The following is a 6,206-nucleotide window of genomic DNA, read 5'->3' as shown; positions in this document are numbered from 1 at the left end:
GGGGGGGGGCATTATATGAATGTGTGTGTGACAGTGGGGGATGGAGCAGCAAACTGCAGAGCTTTGTTTCTCAGAGAGGGACATATGGTTTTCATAAGTCCTGTTCATGGACGAGGTTTACTTTTCTGACATTTGCCTCTGCACACACACATGCACACATACACACACATGCTCAAACATCATTTTGTGGCTGAAAGAAAAATCTGATAATAAAAGACTGATGATTATCTTCTGTCTTTTTAGTGAAACTTTATTCAGTGGATGCACATCTACAACTAATTAATTCAAGATGGCTGCCACAGCTGATCAACTTTGGCCCAGGCAAATTGGTTATAACTGTTTATTGTTTAGTTGTTTATTCATCAAGGACAACGTACACGAATGAACATTAGTTGATTGTAAATGTACCAGAATTAATCAAAAGGATATTTTTTTTCTGTTGTCTTTGGACAAGATTGAATTTAGATCACCCTAAAAACAAAGCACAAATTTATGGCATCAAAAAAATTAACAAAATGATTCAAACTCTAAAAGCATACATATGTAGCCGGGGCATATTGCCCCCCAGTTGTGCTGCTGCACCTTCTTCCTCCTGCCCATATATGGGAGAGACTGTGACAGAGCGCAGCTGGCTCGTTAGGGAGACAGGTAATCAGCACTGATATTTAAAAGCAGGTAGATTGCTGAGGAGATCAGATGCAGGCTGATGACTCATGCAGAGGTATGCCTAACATTGATTGTGAGGTGAGTTTAGAATTTGTTTCTAATTCTGCCACTGATTGTTGCAGGAAACTGACTTTAAAGAGTGACATCAAGAGCACTGTTTACTGGTCTCACTGTAGAGCAGGTAAGGGCTGTTCCTTATGATTACCTGGCTGTCTATTGTTCTTGTTAACTTGATTTCTTTTGTGTGTAGGTTGGCCTGCTACTGTTTCAGGTTTAGTTCTTGATTTGTTTTAATTTAATTTTATTCTTTTATCTGTAACTTATTAGGGAAAGGGGTTCCTATTTTAGCCCTTGGGCCTGTTTTAAAGGCAGGACCTATGCTGTCCCTGGATCTTGGGCTGTTTTATTTAGATTGAGGAGACTAGTGGGAGGGGAGCTTTTCTTTTCTGTTGTATTCACCAAGGGTTTGGTGTGAGTGTGTTTTTGTTGGGGAGCACTTAGGTGTATTTAGTTATATTTGCATTTTCTTTATTATTATCCCTCTCCACCCAAACAGTCTGATTTTAACTATTTTTCAGCTTTCAGGATCAAAGGGCCAGCATAGACTCCCTTTTTTTTTAAGTGTGATAAAGTAAACTGACTATTTTACCTTTGAAATATTATGAGTTCAATAAAACATTTGTAATTTGCAGACAGTGGCACATGCTTGCACGGGTTTGTTTTATTGAGTTGGATAGGGTGAGGTAGGAGTATTCTTTTTCTTTTTTTTTTCCTTTGAAACAGTAGCAGGTTCGGTGGGGGACACAGCGTCTGATCAATCCGTGGTGGAACGTGACGAATTCTACATTATGGAACCATGGAAGAGCAGCTTCAGGAGCTGAAGGACATGATGCATCACCTTCAGGCGGAGAACCAAGAACTTAAGGAAAGGTTTATGACTGACCAAGACTCTTCAAGACTTTTCCATCTACCTCTAGTGGTGTGAGAGGGAAGTGTCCTCACCCTGTCTCTGCAGCAGAAGTACCTGTAATGGAGCGGCTCTTTTACATCCCAAGGGAGCGTAAATGTCCTGTTTTCAGAGGTAATGTTGGGATCGGGGTTACGGATTGGATAGAGGTCAGATCTAGTGTACAGGCTAGACGTCTATCTCCTCTAGACCAAGGCCATTTTGTGTTTGATCACCTGGAAGGTGAAGCCAAAGAGGAAATGCGATATAGACCCCGGGCTGACAGAGGATCCTGAACTCATTTTTGCAATTTTACAGGAACTGTATGGTTGCTCCAAATCTTATGTAACTTTGCAAGAATTTTTTTTTTTTTTTTTTTTCTAGAAGACAGGAAGAGGGTGAATCATTAAAGGAGTTTTCTCATGCACTGTTTTGTTTAATGGAAAAGATTACTGCCAATGCACCAAATGCTGTTGCTAATGGTGCCATGCTTTTGAGAGACCAGTTTGCTGAACATGTTCTTGATCCTACCTTACGTAGAGAATTGAAAAGGCTCATTAGAGAAAACCCAGAGTTTACACTTTTGGACATCAGGAAGGGAGCAGGAGGGACAACCAGCTGAATTAAGAAAAAGAAGTTACTCTGTACCATCATATTGTGCAGTAGACCTGATTTAGAAGCTGTTTCAAGGGCTTCTGAGTTGTCAGAAATAAAAGAAATGCTGTTAAAGCAACAGGAACAGATTAATCTGCTCTCTCAAAATGTATTGTCATTACAATCCACTTCAAGGTTTTCACATCTGAACAGAACAACCCCTATTATTTGCAGGCGCTGTCATATAGCCAGAAACTGTAACCAACCGAGGGTGAATCCTGCCCCGCAGCATCCAACTCCACTACAAGGAGAGGCTGCAACTGCTTATCAGCAGGCAGGAAACTAGCTCCTTCTGCTTTGCCGAGCCACAATTCAGAAGGGTGTGGTCTTGAAAACAAATGCTCAGGGTCACTGTTGGTTGGACAGTGTCCCACTGTACTGGTGAAAATGGGGGATGTTCCACTTCAGTGTCTTTTGGATACTGGTTCCATGGTAACAACAGTTACTTTTTTTTTTTTTTTTTTTAAACCAACATTGTCAGGGGCCTTTGCACACATACATAAAAGAGAACCCTCAAATTTCTAAAACTACGGTTACAGAACAGAAACACATCCATTAAAAGAAACACATTTATGAGAACCAGGAAAAGATCTACAAACACCAATAAAATAAAAGATGGTTACAGTGATGTACATACAGTCTTGTTGACAGTTGTCTTATAGGCAATGGGACAGAGCTCCAGACAAATGCAGCCTTTATAAAAAATGCAGACTGACCTGAAGACCTTTTCCTGAATGGAATAACATCGACTCCTCTCACTGCAGCTCCAGTTTGATAACATTCAGCATTTCTTACACTAACAAACTGAGGGAGTGGAGGAGAACTCTGACCATATTTATTTCTTGTTCATGAGACATATTAGCAGATTTATTAATGTTCTCCCAACTCAAGTTAAATTTCATAAACATTAAACAGTGATAAAATATACTGTTTTTTTTTTTTTGTCAAAAGCTTGGAGTGTTTGCTCATACAAAGATTATAATGATTTTAGAGTAGTACTGGTCTGTGAACAGCTGGTTAAACAATAAGTGACGTGGGAGAGAATCACTTTAGCTGCTTCTGTTGACATGCGATCTCTCCTAAAATCGAGAGTCAATTTAACCCTGTCACAAACCTTACTTTTTACCTTGGCTTTAAATGAAAGTTTAGAATCTGAATCTGGAAGTTTCTTAGCTTTGTCATTCTTTGTCAGTCTCCCACTTCGCCTGCAGGAGCAGGGCTAAGGTACTGACCCTGACAAACAGGTGAAGGCTAACCAACCGGACATTGTGGTGGTTGACAAGCTACATCATATCTACAATTACCAAATCTAATTTTCACTCAATATCAGTAATATTGGTCTGCACTTGTATAGCGCTTTATTTTAGTTTAAAGACCCCAAAGCGCTTCACCCATTCATCCACCCATTCACACACTGATGGTGGTCACCTACAGCTGCCCTGGGGCGGGCTGACAGAAGTGAGGCTGCCATCACACCAACACCACCGAGCCCTCTGACCACCAGCAGTAGACAAGGAGGGTGAAGAGTCTTGCCCGAGGACACAACAGAGCAGGGGTTCGAGCCGGCAACCCTCCGGTTACAGGACGATCCCCCACCCCTGTGGAAACCATGTTTAATTGGCTTGACTCCAAAAGTTAATACGTTCTACATGTACAACCAATGATTTCTTTCTGAGAGTTTCAGTGGTTCTTGAGATATTTTGCTAACAGACGAAAGATTAAAAATATAGGAATGACTTCTTATTACAATATATATTTACTGATTCTCTTTTAGGCCGCTAAGATAAAACAAAGAGGGGCTGATGGCCTAAAATCACCATTCTTCAGAAGACTCCTCAACATGTTTCGGGATTACCTCCAGTCACACGAGACTGGACAAGTGCTGACGAAGAACACACCATTTTGTGTAAACATTTGTGAATTCTGAAGTAACCACTATCTGTGGCCATATTTAGAGTTGTTTTCTTCCTGTTCTTCCTGTATTTAACTTTGTGTGTGAAAAGCAGGTTCCCTTATAAGGAAGCAGACACACATCCACCCATAGAGTGTGTCTGTGGGAAGTTACTCAGAGGTCCTAATCTTCGTCTCACACACACACCAAGGGAAGGTTGATGGTTTGTTTTCCCAGTCAGAGGAATGCCACCATGCTGAGTGGTGGCAGTTGGTCAGGCTTGGATTAACACCTACAATCAGCTCCACATAACAGAGAACACTTTATCATTTACTGCCATTAGCTTTGAAGACGGTGGTCAGGAGGTGAATACTGGTGTGTGTGTGACTCGTTCGTCTGTCTGTTAGCAAAATATCTGTGTCTTTGTTATTATTTTATAGGGTGAGTTATTCCTGTTATTTGTTGCAGATCATCAGCTCATTCTTCAGCTTGTCTCCTGGTGGTTTCCACTGGCCATAGTTTCTCCTCGGCCATCTTTGCATTCAGCTCCGTGTTCACACCTGCTCTGCATCTGCTTTATAATCCATTCTCAGGTAGTTCAGATTTTCTTCCGAAGATCTGAACTATTGTTTACGTATTCTCGCAACATATCACTAATTAATAAAACCATATTTTCAGTTGCTACACACACTGTCTTGATGAGTTCAAACTGTATAGAAAAATGTGAAGGTAACAAAAAGGCCTGAAGTGTTCAGATTGGTAGAGTTTTTTATTTATTCCTGATGTTATATGGAGTTGTCAAATAAAACTTTCAAGCAGACTTAGAATGATTTTTGACAATCTTTTTTTTATATTTCAGTGTGTATTATAGTTTCTCAAATAATTTTAGCTGCTGTAGATGCAAGAATTATTTTTATACTTTTTAAACAATTTCCAAAAAGGACTGTAAATGTTCTTCTTAAAATATCCTAAATTTGTACAATATTTTGAAGAATGTTTAAAACATTTAGTTTTCTGATCTCCTAAAAAGGTCTATTCAGGCTGGAAATAAGATTATTCTGAATGTGCAGATGTTCCTGTTCACCAGTGATTGACATTATTAAACATAAAGTTTGTGAAACTCACAAAGTTTTACACAAGCTCTGTAATATTAGTTGATATTTGTACCATTGGACACCATTAGAAGTGAAAAAAGATTTATCTTACTTATGAGTTTTATATAAATAATATTAGCTTTGCTCAGGAGGAAGGACTCACCTCTCCTTGTGTCCTCAGAACCATGGCCCATGTGACTTTTAGGAACTTTAACAGCATTTACTTTGTAAATGTAAATAATTATGTTTTTTGCTTGTTGGATGGGTTTTGGTAGCTGCAGGTTTGTAATCCTGAGGCTGCAGGTTCGAGCCCAGATTGCGTCAGGAAGGGCATCCAGCAATCGCCAAATCTTTCATTTGAGTTTGCTCGCTGTGGCGACCCCTGCAGAAAGGGAGCGGCTTAGGGTGGGGTAAAATAAGCCACTTTTTGCCTTTTTTGGTTCTACGGGTGAGATTAAATGACACAGGAGTACAATGAAAACATCTTCTCTTAATTTAGGGTGTTGTCTAAGAATTTAAGTTATAAGAATAAATGTATCAAACAGCTTTAAAAAGATATTGTCACAAAAAAGGTGCTCAAGTTGCTCAGTTTGTCCCAGGCACGAGGTAAATTAATCCCACTCAGAGGGTAAATTGACCATTCTTCAGGCATAAAACACACATTCTTCTAGACAAAACCATTTAAACAGAGGTCACCTGAAACAACAAAAATTCAACTGAGTAGAGTTTGATGTCCTTTTATTTCCACCACTGAACCATAACTTTGAGGTGAGGGTGCAGACGACCGTGATGATCCGGTCATCATGGCGTAGCCAAAAATGGAAATCACACAACCATAAGTTTTTCAAAAACAGAAACATTTTTTTCTTTGAATTATGTTCAGCTGTAACTTTATATTTTAAGGAACAGTCTCCTCCAAGGGTGTTGAGCCTCAGTTGGTCCTTCTCTTGTAGAT

The 6,206-nt window shown here is 39.7% G+C and overlaps 1 long non-coding RNA gene across 1 annotated transcript; it reads left to right on the top strand.

Moving 5' to 3' along the window:
* Positions 1–470: 470 nt before the first annotated feature.
* Positions 471–2,006, top strand: LOC108242280. The gene is made up of 3 exons (XR_001808842.3): positions 471–721; positions 789–847; positions 917–2,006. It is a non-coding gene; the product is annotated as an uncharacterized LOC108242280 (long non-coding RNA).
* The last annotated feature ends 4,200 nt before the right edge of the window (positions 2,007–6,206 follow it).

This window comes from Kryptolebias marmoratus, linkage group LG7 (assembly GCF_001649575.2).
Source record: "Kryptolebias marmoratus isolate JLee-2015 linkage group LG7, ASM164957v2, whole genome shotgun sequence".
In the NCBI taxonomy this organism is placed as follows: Eukaryota; Metazoa; Chordata; class Actinopteri; order Cyprinodontiformes; family Rivulidae; genus Kryptolebias; species Kryptolebias marmoratus.
Note: the sequence above shows the minus strand (reverse complement) of the source record. Positions and strands in the feature narration are given on the sequence as shown.